Here is a 14548-nt window from a genome sequence, read left to right on the forward strand (position 1 = left end):
CAATTTATATACAATCATGAACAATGGATCTTCACGCCATTGGTCAGTTTGGGTTTAATTTCTGTGAAATAACACTTACATAATTTAACAGTTGGGGGCCACCACAACATGAGGAACTGTATTAAAGGGTTGTGGCATTAGGAAGGTTGAGAACCACAGCTCTAGTGTATACTCTCTTATCATTTCAGGAGCCAACCTCAGTTTTCTCCTCCAGCCCACCATTTTACCTGTTTCCCTAGATTAGGTAGCAGGGGTAACTGTCTGAAAAAACAACAACAACAACTCTGTAAACCTATAGCTGATTCTGTTCCCCACTGGATAGCCCAGGCAAGCATGATCAGCTCAGATCTCGGAAGCTAAGTAGAGTCGTCCTTGGCTCATATTCGGAGGGGAGACCTCCAAGGAACAATAGGGCCATGACACAGAGGCAAACCACCTCCAAACATCTCTTGCCTGACTATGAGATAATTCTAGGATCTGATTGCTATAATACAGACATACCATATGATAAATAATAAGTAAAATAAATGCCCACTCCCCTGGCTATGATGGCTTTGGGGGCTATGATGTTTTGGGGGTACAACTCATTATATTTTCAACACCCCAGCTATTTCCCCAATGAATATTTCTTTAAACCCAGTCCTGATTCTCACAAATATTCTGATTTCAATGAAGGTACCCCTTTTATCTCTGCTTTTACTGGAATTTTTCCATCTATCCCGAATCCCCTGCCAACAGTTCCCGGATAGATCTTTAAAAGGCTTCTCCTTTTGAGCTTACCCACCCCCACCCTTTAACTGCCATTAATAAAAATATTAATACAGGGGGGGGGGAAGCACACTAATGTCATTTTAATGGCTTGACTTTTAACTCAAGAAAGTAAGGAAATTCAAAGATAAGGCTTCCAATTAATCTTTAACTTCCAACATAAAAGTACCAATCTCTAGCCTATGCAACCCTGCAATTACAGCAGTACAGGGGAGGGGTGGGTGGGTGAAATAAGATGTGTACAGAGCCCGAGATGAATCTTAAATAGGTTAGGCCCTTTTTGTGGGTTGATCAGACCCTCCTTATTGAACAAAATGTTTGTGTGTATTATAAATATTAAATATACAACTATGAAAAGCCAACCAATATATGGAAGAGACTGTTTCCCAGGAGAGCATTTTAAGATCAAAAAGAGAGCAATGGAAAAGGGAGGGGCAGCCATTAGGGAAGGCTTGCCTGTGACCCACAACTCTGGGTGGGGAAATACCTGGGAACTTTGGGGGGGTTTCCGCACATGGGGCATTATCGTGTGAAGCCTGCTGTATGGCAAAATGCAAGAAATAATGGTGACTCAATGGCACTCCACACCTCTCAAGCTGTCTCGAATGTTTTTGGGTGCTTTTTGCATGTCTTGCACTCTTCACTCGCTGTTGGAAATGCAAGAAGAGCAGGGCACTTCAGTCTTGTTTTGCTTTGGCCTCCTACAACCGTCACCAAGCAATCCCCCTCCAGCACGGCTGTGAGATGAGGAACCATTGCTCTGAATCAGAAGGGTCATGTTACATATTATGTAAGAATTTCTGCCTTCAATCAGCTAAGAGCCAGTTTGGTGCATTGGTTAGGAGTGTGGACTTCTAATCTGCCATGCTGGGTTTGATTCTGCACTCCCCCACATGCAGCCAGCTGGGTGACCTTGGTCTCGCCACGGCACTGATAAAACTGTTCTGACCAAGCAATAACATCAGGGCTCTCTCAGCCTCACCTTCTTCACACAGTGTCTGTTGTGGGGAGAGGAAAGGGAAAGTGACTGTAAGGTGCTTTGAGCCACCTTCGGGTAGAGAAAAGCAGCATATAAGAACCAACTCTTCTTCTTCTTCTGATTCTTCTGATTCTTCTAAATTTGTAAGCATATTCTTGAGATCTCTCCAGTAGGCTTGAGCTGCTCCAGTGTTTTCTTTCCTCCACAGAAGCATGGCTCCTCCACCTCACCTAACCACGATAATGTGGCCTTCTAGATCTGGTTTTCAAAGATTCCCCTGCCATCCCTTGTGACTCACTGTTCGAAATGAAGAGTCGGGGCCACAGCATATAAAATTGTTGATGTCCTGTGAATTCCAATAGTTTATGAAGCCTTGATCCCCAATTGCAGAAGACCATTGGTTGGATCAGCTGCTGCTGAGAACATGCAACCAATAGACTGAAAAATCTGCCCAGTGGTCCGGAATCTTCAATTGTGCTACCTCAGCTAGGTGGGTGAGAACAAAACCACTCTGCATTGTTCTATTCATTAGAACGAGCATTACAGAATCGCAGTGAGTGATGAGCCATATGCTTACCTAACCAGATTGACATCCACACACCTGGTGACTCCTTGGAGAAAACAGTTATGTTTGTCATAATGGGAAGGAAGGTGGGAATTATTATTATTATTATTATTATTATTATTATTATTATTATTATTATTATTATTATTAGATTTATCAGGCATGCACTGATTCATCAGCATTAGCTAGGGGAGACAACTCCTGCAGGTGTTGGGGGATGGAACCTGTGTGGGTGGGGTCTGAGGAAGGGAAGGATTTCAGCAGGAAATGATGCCATACAATCCATCCTCCAAAGCAGCTATCCCCCCCCCCGGCCAAACTGATGTCTGTCACCTGGAGCTGGTAGCCGTGTTGGTCTGAAGCAGCAGAACAAATTCTGAGCACCTTTAAGACCCACAAAGTTTGATTCAAGGGATGAGCTTTCCTGTGCATGCACACTTTCTCAGATCTAAATTTGAACTGGAGCTGTTGTAATTGCCATGGATCTCCAGGTTCCACCTGGGAGTTGGCAACCTTAGCAACAACTGCCCATTCAAACAGAGGGGCGAAGGAGTTGACCGGACTATCTGCATTTCTGTTGACTGTGGCTGCAAAGCTATTCCTTTACCTTTTTTTGGTTCTGGTTAGCACTTCATTAAAACTGCTTGAAAAGGCTCCCTCCATAGAAATCTCCCAAACCTAAAATGTTTTTTAAAGACCTTTTTATTAACTATGATGATGACAGCAGCAGAATACAAGCAACAATGAGCAACCACTCATCCACAGGGGTAACAAACCAGAGGAGAGGCACAAATTACTGAGATCATGCAATGGAACCCAAATACCAGAACAGATAAAACAACACATATTACATTCTTTTATTATTGTATGGTGTGTGTATGTGTAGTGTAGCTAGGGAGTCCAAGGATTGTCTTGCAATCTGACAAGAGATGTTCAGAGGTGAGTTGCCATTGCCTACCTCAGCATCATGGTCCCTAGCATTCCTTGGCAGAGCTCCCCCCCCCCCAAAGTCATTGGAGTTCTCCGGTCCAAGTACTAGCTGGGGATGGTCCTGTAGTCATTCATTCTTACTGCAGTGAGTCATTCTGGAGCCAAGGTGAGAGGAAGTGCACTCAAAGGAGTAGGAAGTCTCCAATCTAGCCCATCAGGACACAAGAGGAGCATATTTGAAAAAAAAATACCAAGAGGTTCCTATTCTAGCTCATATGCGCATCTCCTCCAATGCCCCCTGCAGGACACTCTTCATATTCTGTTCAATCATGCACACTGCACATCTTGCGTATTCAGTCTCCTCCCAGGCAAGGCAGCTAAAAATGCAATGACCAGACTGTCAGGGAACAAAATATATTTGCCCAATTAGCAAACATTAAAACACACACACACACACATATGAAAACGTGTCCATTGGAAATTCAAAAGCACCCATAATTTAAAAAGCATCCAGAACTTAAAAAAAGAGTCCAAAAAGCGAACTGAAGCAAAAGGAGTGTTCACATGAACACAGCCCAATCTGCTGAAATAATTTGCCCTCCCCTAAATGTTCCAAGGCTCCCTGGGAATGAGACAGACATCAAATCTGTTGTAAGGCAGATGCTGTAGATAGTGCTTCCAAGGCATTCTCTGCAGACAAGAAAGACAGAGAATCAGGGAAGAAAAGGTGGATCAGGGTATGAGGATCTTGGTGCTCCACTGGGGAAGGAAAAGAGAAGGGTTAGCAAGAATCCTAGGAAAAGAGAGCCAGGGCAGAGAAGTCAGTCCCCCCTCCCTCACACAAAATATACACCTTCCTGCAATTGCATTTGGGACTGTTTCCATCCAAGAAGTTTCAAGGAAAGAGGTCCAAGTCTTGCCAGATGCCTCAGGTGGTCCCCAGATTTTGCCCTACATTAAATTTTGAAGCCTGTGCGAAGGCATCATAGCTGAGGATTTCCAGTGGAAGGTTGGGAGTTCTGCAAAACTGATATTTGTCAGATGGATGAGCATAATTATAACTGCAGGCCATCAAGTCATAACCAGCTTAGGGCAAGAGATGAGCAGAGGTGGCTGCCATTGCCTGCCTCTGCATAGTGCCCTTTGGTGGTCTCCCATCTACATACCATAGAATCATAGAATCATAGAGTTGGAAGGGGCCATACAGGCCATCTAGGCCAACCCCCTGCTCTACGCAGGATCAGCCCTAAGCATCCTAAAGCATCCAAGAAAAGTGTGTATCCAACCTTTGCTTGAAGACTGCCAGTGAGGGGGAGCTCACCACCTCCTTAGGCAGCCTATTCCACTGCTGAACTACTCTGACTATGAACATTTTTTCCTGATATATATCATTGTAGTTTAAACCTATTACTGCGCGTCCTTTCCTCTGCAGCCAATGGGAACAGCATCCTGCCCTACTCCAAGTGACAACCTTTCAAATACTTAAAGAGGGCTATCATGTCCCCTCTCAACCTCCTTTTCTCCATGTCCAACCCTGCTTAGTTCCCAAGCTCCAATGAGGAGGAGGAGGAGAACAAGAACTACCCGAAGGAGTCTGAAAGCAATTTAAAGCAGTTTACATTTGCCTTCCCTTTCCTCTCCCCACAACAGACACCCTGAGGGGTGGGTGAGGCTGAGACAGCCCTGATATCACTGCTCGGTTAGAACAGTTTTATCAGTGCCGTGGCAAGCCCAAGTTCACCCAGCTGGCTGCATGTGGGGGAGCACAGAATCGAACTCAGCTCACCAGATTAGAAGTCCTCACTCCTAACCACTATACCAAAGTGGTTAGCCTAGTCTGGGCTTCAGGGCGGGGGGATTGTGCAGAGATTCCATTTAAACTTCCAATGATATCATGTCAATCTTGGATTCCCTGTCCCCTTCCAGCATGCCATTAAAACGGACAATGCCTTCAACACTGTCCCAGAATCCCCTCCCCACCCCAATTGTGAGCCTCTGAGTGAGCCAACTTAGCAGCACCCGTCTTTTCGACTGCAGCGATAAAATAACACAGCTCTTGCCCGAGAGAATGACCCAGGAGAAACAGATAACATTGCAGGAAGCCAGACAACGCTATCCATCGGTCTGTTCTGCCAGCTGGAATGAAATGTGCTATTATTACCTGATTTAGGATTATGAAGTTCAGGTACGGGCACTCACTTCTTTTGGCAAGCGTCTCAGGTACTGGAGCAGACAAGATATTTATCTTCTGTAGTGGCTGCAAACCTCCGCCGCAGAACAAATTCCTTTTTGTCTTGCTTCCCTCCTTTCAAAGGCACATACTAAAAAAAAAAAAAAATTGTGTCTTTCCAGTACCATTAAAGAGGAACCATAATTCCAGAGCCAAAGCAGGGGTGATAAATACAGGATTCATCAAGCGTTAAGAGGGCTGAAAGAAGGAAGAAAGGCTGTGCTATCACCGAGGATTGCCAAGCCTAATGTAGTGGAGATGGGGGAGAAGGACAAATGTGAAAAATCAGAAGTAATGTGTAATGTAGGATCTGAGATGGCAATACAGCACCAATCTCATTCTGAGCATCTTTGTGACAGAAAGGCAACAGAAATGTGCTTGGATTTGTGCATTTATGTTTGAGTTTGTGTGGCATCACCCTACTTGGTGTGGTGGTACTTGGCTCCTTAGCTCAGATCTTCTGGCAGATGTTGCAAAAATATAATCCAGGAGTCCCCAATGTGGCATCTGTGGGTGCCATATGTTGCCCACCAACACCTTTTCTGGGACTCACCAAGTGTTTTTAGGAAGCTGGTGGGGTCAGGTAGGGCTTCTACCCAATAATAATTCTGATTAATTATTAAAGATTTGATTGGCCATGCAGATTTTTTTAAATGTTGCTTTGGCCACAGCTGCCACCACACTAGAAGGATCTACTCTGTGTTACTGAAGTTAATCTGTGGCAACCTTTTGCTGGCTGCCTCCCCCTGCGGCAGCTGTTTAGTGGAAGCCATTTTGTTGATGCCCAAATGTGTATTCAGGCTCAAAAAGGTTGTGTTGCATAACATAAATTTGTTTCCTGAATATATGATAGGGGAATTAGCCATTCCAGATGTGCTAAGTGAGGGGAGTAAAAAGTGAGATTTTCCACTTGTGCATACGGGAGGAGTATCCTCACCAGAAATTGCAGGAAGAGGCAAACACTGAAATTGACAAACAAGGATTTTATTGAAAAACAAAAATAAAGTCCCTAACACACTTTCACAATATTTAAACTAAGCAAGCATACAAGAAGAAAGAAAAGAGTTGAGATGATGCTATAGATGGATATTTTGGGTAAGAAAAGGATTAAGAGCTACCTTCCATGATGTGGAGAAGTGAGTGATGAGAGAAATGGCAAGACAAACCAGCCAGCAATCTGCAGGTATGTTGCACCCAAAAATGTGCCCTTGGGCCAGGTTTAGGCAGTTAGCCCCTGAAACAATGTGCTTGAATTACCGTATTTGCCGGCGTATAAGACGACTGGGCGTATAAGACGACCCCCCAACATTTCCACTCAAAATACAGAGTATGTTACATTACATTACAGTACTATGGGCCACTATGGGCAGCTATGTCTATCCCAACTGAAGTGCACCCGGCATATAGGACGACCCCCCCCCACTTGGAGGCATGTTTTTCAGGGGGGAAAAGTAGTCTTATATGCCAGCAAATACTGTAAGTACCAGTGAGAAATTGGGAACCCGAGACTCACTCATAATTCTAGCAAGTTTATGACAAACATACCTTGATTGAGTTAAAGGAAAACTTCTTGAGTTAGGTAATTTTGTTTTTTAAAGGGGGGCGGTGTTCTCAGGCAGCTGCAGCATTTGAATTCTTATCTGAATCAGTGCTCAAATGTACTTGGTGATCGGGTGATCATGAATGGGAAAACAGCTGGGCTAAATGACTTAATCAGGGAAATAATAAATCCAGGTATTGGGATAGTATTGAGGGTTATCTGGAAGGATTAGCTAACTGTCAGAGTGTGAAGATTCCTTTATTGAGGCATTCCAGGGGGAGGGAAAGGTCAATGACTAGGCCCCATTGTGCAATTAATTAGTTTATTCTATGATAGCCAAGATCCTTCTAGAGAGATATGGCAACTCACTAGAGCAAACTTGTTCTGGCACACTAGCATGTCTGAGCAAGGTCCCTGGCCCAACCATACCTAAGGTGTGTCAGAAATATTATTTAAAAGAAGGTTCACAGGCAAACTCCCCCTTGTGCACAGGGGCCTGGGGTCCTAACCATCCCCCCCAAAAAAATATAATCCATTGGGCTCAAGTCATTAAGTAACCTCTGAAAGCCCTTTCTCTTGTGAATGTAATGGATGCAATCATACTCAATATGACAAAGCTTTTACCCAGGACTTGTGGGGTTGGACTGAGCTCTTGTTTTGGCTGCCAAACTTCATTGTGTTGTTTCCACCCATGTATCAGACAATTTAGACTCACCCTGCTAGTGCTCAGTACTGAATACTTGCCATCATGAATGCCACAGGAAAGCTGCAGAAAATGGTTTCCCCATTAGCATGTAAGAGGTCCCCGGGTGAATCCTGTTTCAATGTGGCTTCATAACCAGTGTGCTGTAGAGCTGAGGATAACAGGCTACAATTTGGAAGACTCAGGTTTGAATCGCCACTCTCCCATTCATTCTCCTCTCAGACTAACAACAACAACAACAACATTAATCATTTAGTTTTAACTGACCCTTCTAGTGCTGTTTGGGGCAAGTAACAACATTTCATAAGAACATCATATACAAAATTAAAACAGTATTAAAATAGCATTAATTCACTTGCTTCCCATCTAATATTTTAAACAAATGTTTGGGGTTCAGGAACTTATCTTCCATTTGTCCCAGTGGTGGTGAGGCCAGCAATTATTGTCAGGTGTTATTTTGAGCCCTGACCGTAGGCCCTGTGGAATAGCTTTCTTATAGGAGTGCATTCCACCAGACTGAAAATGCCCTAGACTTGGTCAAGGCCAATTTCATCTCCTTTGGTCTGGGGATCCTTAGCAGATCATTACAGGATAGCTCCTTCTTTCAGGCCCAATGGAACTGTCTCCCTCAGGAGCACATTCCACCAGTTGTCTTGGAAGGCCAGCCAAGAGTGTTCCTTCTTGGTGACTATTCAGAGGTTTGGTGCCTCAGAACAAGGAGGTTTCCTTAAGTTAAAGTTATCTTAGCTAGTGGCTCTTGGTGGACCTCATCTCTGTGACTTTGTCTAACCCCCTTTGAAAGCTGCCTACACTATATCAATAGGTAGAAAATCCCTCAACCGATTCACAGATGAAGATTTCCTTCTACATCATAACACATGGAGATCACCATTTTAGCCTGCATGTTCTATTATATACAGGCTCCAGAAACATTTGGTATGAACATGGAGACTCCTACTGTGAGGACCCTACAAGGTTTATGCTTCAAACTGCAATCCTAAAGATAGTTACATCTTTTAAAAGCCATTAGATTTTATATACAAGTGTGCACTGTGAACAAAATGCACTATAATTCCAGATCCAAGTTTATTTTTGAATGGGATAGGATATTAATAGTTTGGAATGCAAATCTATATAATTCCAGATTTTAGGACCATTATTTTTAACAGGTAATGCATATGATGATCTGGGGCAACTGTTTCCAAAGATAATGCCACCAAATTTGTGTATAACACAGCCTTCTCTTTAATGTAAAGAACATCTAAGGTTCAAGTGAACTGGACTTGGAGGTCTGTTTTAGAGACCCTCCCCCCCTAAAAAAAAAAACCAAACTAGATACCTCTCAGTTCTCTCCAATGATTCTAGGATTGCGAGGCCAAGTTGGAAAATTCCTAAAGATTTTGGGCTGGAGCTGGGGAGGGGAAGGCTGTTTATGGAGGGGACTTCAGCAGAGTATAATACTGGCTCTCCAGGCTCCCACCTGGAGGATGGCAACCCTAACTTCAACTTTTCTTAGCATGATCGTATTTTCCAGGAACTCTTGTCTTCTTGTAATGTGCCCAAAGCACAATCACCTCAGTTTAGTCATTTGAGCTCCCAGGGAGAGTTCAGCAGGGTGCAATTCTGCTTAGGACTGCGCTGTAAATTTGAGACTAAGAAGAAAGAAACAGTCACTAAAGAGAATTCATTCTGGCTCTCGCTTGGCTGGCTTTAAATAGCTATGTATTTTAGAGGGTAAGAAATCCAAAGCAAGCCAAACAAAATAAAATCAGCAGGACATAGAGATACCAGATCCCTGCTGGGGGGTGGGTAAATCCCTGCATTGCTCCCTCTGCTTTGGGGTTTCAGAGGCAATCCCCCAAACAGCTGCTTTCATAGACACCCTGACACTCACCAAGACCACCAGGAAGAAGGCCCCAGTGTGCTGACATCATTTGAAAGTGATAGTTTGGTGTAGTGGATAGGAGTGCGGACTTCTAATCTGGCACGCTGGGTTCGATTCTGCACTCCCCCACATGCAGCCAGCTGGGTGACCTTGGGCTCGCCACGGCACTGATAAAACTGTTCTGACCGAGCAGTGATATCAGGGCTCTCTCAGCCTCACCCACCTCACAGGGTGTCTGTTGTGGGGTGAGGAAAGGGAAGGCGACTGTAAGCCACTTAGAGACTCTTTCAGGTAGAGAAAAATGGCATATAAGAACCAACTCTTCTTCTTCAGTAATGTCAAGGGTCTCTCAGCTTCCCCTACCTCACAGGGTGTCTGTTGTGGGGAGAGGAAAGGGAAGGCGAATGTAAGCCACTTTGAGGCATATAAGAACCAGCCTATCTTCTTCATATTGGCATGCTGGGGTCATGGGGTGTGACCCAATGGGTTTGGGGCAAAACTCTTTGGTTTGAGGTCAATATTTTTACCATAGAGTTTCCCCAAAAGCCAGAGCATTGCCCTCAGTATTGCTGATGTCACTTCCAGATGAAATCATCATGCTGAATGCTCTTCTGGGTTCAGGGAAGTGGGGGAGGGAGCTCCCGGAGAGTGCCCCCCCCTTTCCCACTACCTGGCAACCTTAAGAGAACTCAGTCCTCTGAAAAGGAACTACTGCTAGAAAGGTAGCCTTGGAGATTATTAAATGCGTACTAAATCAGTATATTGATTCATTCTTAAATGACTGTTGAAAATAATTTTCGGGAAAAAAAAACATGTTTTGTTCTCCCCCCTCCCCGAATCGTCGACTGCATTACTGCTAATAACAACTTCCTACCTTTTCGTATTTGCTGGGTCGGCCCTTAATCAAGGGAGTAAACAGCCAACAATGGGCTTTTGATTAGCAGTCGGTAGCAGCAACTGTAGCAAAAATGCTGTTTTCCCTTAAAAAAAAATGTTTTGCTCTGTTTGCTTGCAGGCCGGTGAGAAGCACATGCGGCACTTGGCAATCAAGACAACAAAAGAGAAATAGGAGAAATGTTCACCTCTGGAAGGCCAGTGGCTTTATTTCCCCTTATGCTGCAGATCTCTCGCCCTCTGGTTCTGATTGATAGTTTTTGAATCAGAGATTGACAACAGGTAGGACGGCAGTAATCGCTGGGCAGAGGAGCAGAGTGCTGGTACAGGAAAGGCATCAGACTGCACAGTAGTCCGTAACGGCAACATGGTTACTGCTGCACTTGAAGGAGTAGGTGTTTCTGTTTGCCGGTATCTGCAGGAACTAGGGTTGCCAGCTCTGGGTTGGGCAATACCTGGAGACTTTGGGGGTGGAGCCAGGAGTGGTCAAGATTTGGGGCAGGGAGGGGCCTCGGTGGAATATAATGCTGTGGAGTCCACCCTCCAAAGCAGCCATTTTCTGTAGGGCAACTGATCTCTGCTGCCTGGGGATAAGCTATAATTCCAGGTGATCCCTGGGTCCCACCTGGAGACTGGCATCCCTAAGATAGATGGCTGGCTGGCTGGCTGATGATGATGATGATGATGATGATGATGATGATGATGATGATGATGATGATGATGATGATGTAGATCAGGGGTAGTCAAACTGCGGCCCTCCAGATGTCCATGGACTACAATTCCCATGAGCCCCCCTGCCAGCGACTGCTGGCAGGGGGGCTCATGGGAATTGTAGTCCATGGACATCTGGAGGGCTGCAGTTTGACTACCCCTGATGTAGATAGATAGACAGACATTGAGGCAAATGGGTGTGACAGCCATAGACAAAGAGAGCTTGAATTGGGGGGGGGGTGTCTTTTGAGACTGATTCTTCTTTGAGAGGAAGACATGAGGCCTGGAGATCTCCCAGAGTTACACCTAATCTCCCAACAACAAAGCTCAGCTCCCCTGGAGAAAAGGACTGCTTTGTTGGGTAGACTCTATGACATTATACCCTGCTGACTCCCTTCCCTCTCCAAATTCTGACTCTTCCAAAGGTCCACCCACAAATCTCTGGCATTTCCTCACCTGGCATTAGCAACCATAAATGGGTGGCATCAACTTCACTTCCTGGGGTCAGGAATCCCAAGAGCTGACTGCTGAAAAAGCCTTCCTACGTATCCTTGCCGACATAAATCCTCTTAAAGTAAATGCCTGCAGGAAACAAGGTCTGAGCAAGCTTGTACAGGTAGAGGAGGAGAAGGTTGTTTGTTATACCCCTCTTTGGATGTGGGCGGAGAGGGGCTGAAAATGAGAGAAAAAAAGAGAGCAATCATGGTTGGGCTCTGCTTAGGATAATACTATAAGAACTCTAAAGATCATTATTGTGGGGAAACTTTCTGAAGGATTGCTACATCGGGTTCAGCACCACAACACTCAGTTACATAGAAGAAGAAGAAGAAGAAGAAGAAGAAGAAGAAGAAGAAGAAGAAGAAGAAGAAGAAGAAGAAGAAGAAGAGTTGGTTCTTAAATGCCGCACAGCACAGATTTTATAGGATACTCTGCATCTCCTAAATGTTGATCTGCTCTTGGCTCGGGATCTCAAGATAAAGAAACTTCTAAATTTGTCATTTTGGATTCTTCAAGACGAGAGCCGCAAAGCCAACACGGAACTCAATTCTTCCGGAAAATGCTCCAAGGTCGTGCCTGCCAATCGCGAATAAAAATTTCCGTCTTCCCTGGGCGGCAGCAGGAATAATTGAGAGATTGTTAGTCTGGACAAGGCCACTGGCCTTGCTAAAGATTCTCAGAGCGTGCCTGTGAAAGGTGAATGCTATGCCCTGTTAGCGGCTATTATCTTTAAGGTTTCTTGGAGGCAAGTCCCTTACAAAGGAAAGCCCTTCAAAAAAAATACATGTTGCCTTGCCAAAACAGGAATGCAAGTCAAGTCTTTACTCTTAAAATTTAACCTGGGATTTAAGGATGATAATCTGGCACCCTTATTGTGTGGAATTTACAGGTGAGGAAACTGGTGATTTGAGATTTTTGAAGGGACTGTTTGTTGAACTGAACACCTCAGTGTGCCCTCTCTCCTGGCCTTCCATGGAGACACTTGTCTCTGCAGGTTTCTTTTGTAGATACACCCACATACTCCCACACACATGATGCCGGAAAAAGCTGGCCATTTGTGATGGGGAAAGTACTCTTCAGATTAGGTGTCTTTCCCTTCTTTTGAATGCAGACAGAATGTGAACTAGATCTATTTGAATAAATGCATGCTTACCTTTTTTCCAATATATTTTTCAGATTTATTTCCTGCACTCAATATTATGCATCTATGACTGGACAAACTTATGGCCCATTTTGCACCCATTGGCTAATGCACTTTCAAGGTGCTTTTGCAGCTGGAATTTCCTGTACAGCACAGGAAAATCTACATCTAAACTGCACTGAAAGTGCTTTATCCTACATATGCACTTTCAGTGCACTTTCTTGGAATACCTTTTTTCAGACTGAAGAAAAGGATGTTGAGAGGGGACATGATAGCCCTCTTTAAGTATTTGAAAGGTTGTCACTTGGAGGAGGGCAGGATGCTGTTTCCATTGGCTGCAGAGGAAAGGACGTGCAGTAATGGGTTTAAACTACAAGTACAAAGATATCAGGGGGAAAAATTTCACAGTCAGAGTAGTTCAGCAGTGGAATAGACTGCCTAGGGAGGTGGTGAGCTTCCCCTCACTGGCAGTCTTCAAGCAAAGGTTGGATACACACTTTTCTTGGATGCTTTAGGATGCTTAGGGCTGATCCTGCATTGAGCAGGGGGTTGGACTAGATGGCCTGTATGGCCCCTTCCAACTCTATGATTCTATGATTCTCTGCATTGAGCAGGGGGTTGAACTAGATGGCCTGTATGGCCCCTTCCAACTCTGTGATTCTGTGATTCTGTGAATTAAGCATTGAGAGAACAAAAAACACACACACAATAATATTAATATTTTATGCAGTTACAGAGCTCATGGCCAAAAGGTTGTCTCTTAAAATGACCGGCAGGATCGATGTTTCTCATGAAGAAAAAAGATGTTTAGTTTCTTTAGATGGTAGGCTATCAAGGGTCAGTAATGAGCAAATTTTGAGCGATCTGAGCATGTTTGGTCATGTTGACTGCCTCCCTACTCCCAAAACGGCCAATGATGGGCCTGGAGAGGGTGGGAAGGGGAGTGACCCTTGGTGAACATGCACACATCTATGGCTCCCAACCATATTTTGCATGATCACACCACTTCTGGGGTTTCTCGAACCATGAAGAATATTTCAGGGGGTTCTCAATGGTAAAAAAAAAAAGTTGAGAAATGCTGAAATAGACCCCCCCCCTTTATCTCAGTTGTCTGCAGCCTTCATTTATCACTTCACATTAGCCTTGTCAGGACAAAGGAGCCCTATGTAAATAGCACTCTCTTTTATCCCCCATGTCTATCTTGATGCACCCCAGGCGAGGCACGGAAATGAGATTGCCTTGCGCTTTTGGATTTTATTTCTCACAACAGAGGGAAACACCAGCCGCTACTGAGGAATCTGAAGTAGTAAATTTAATCACCCACTTGGTTCAACAAGGTATTATATATCCCGATAAGTGAGGCTAAACAGGGAAGGTGATATCTTTTATTAGCCTGTTCTGCTGGATTGGTGGGAGGGGAGGGGGGAAGTTTTGCATATCTGAAATGTCTGCCAACTCCTCAACCTGAAAGAATAAACAAACATTTGCATCTTCTCCATTGCCCATTTTATATGGTTCCTTGGGCATCGGGACACTCTTTTCAAGGTCTTGTGGCTAGTGGGGCCAGGTTATCTGAATCTGGACATGACAAATCGTGGTCTGTCATGCCCTATACTGGATCTCTGTACTTGGTTGTCTCTACAGTGTGCTCCCTCTCTAGGGTGACCAGCCTCCGGGAGGGACCTGGAAATCTCCTTATGAAAC

General features: G+C 44.5%; 1 long non-coding RNA gene across 1 annotated transcript in view; it reads right to left on the minus strand.

Moving 5' to 3' along the window:
• Nucleotides 1-3024: 3024 nt before the first annotated feature.
• Nucleotides 3025-14548, minus strand: part of LOC143819720 (uncharacterized) — a 29243-nt gene continuing 17719 nt past the window's right edge. The window contains exons 2-3 of the long non-coding RNA XR_013225061.1: nucleotides 5404-5563; nucleotides 3025-3932 (exon numbers count right to left, since the gene is read on the minus strand). This is a non-coding gene — a long non-coding RNA (uncharacterized LOC143819720). The remainder of the gene's footprint in view (nucleotides 3933-5403; nucleotides 5564-14548) is intronic.

This window comes from Paroedura picta, chromosome 10 (assembly GCF_049243985.1).
Source record: "Paroedura picta isolate Pp20150507F chromosome 10, Ppicta_v3.0, whole genome shotgun sequence".
Taxonomy (NCBI): Eukaryota; Metazoa; Chordata; class Lepidosauria; order Squamata; family Gekkonidae; genus Paroedura; species Paroedura picta.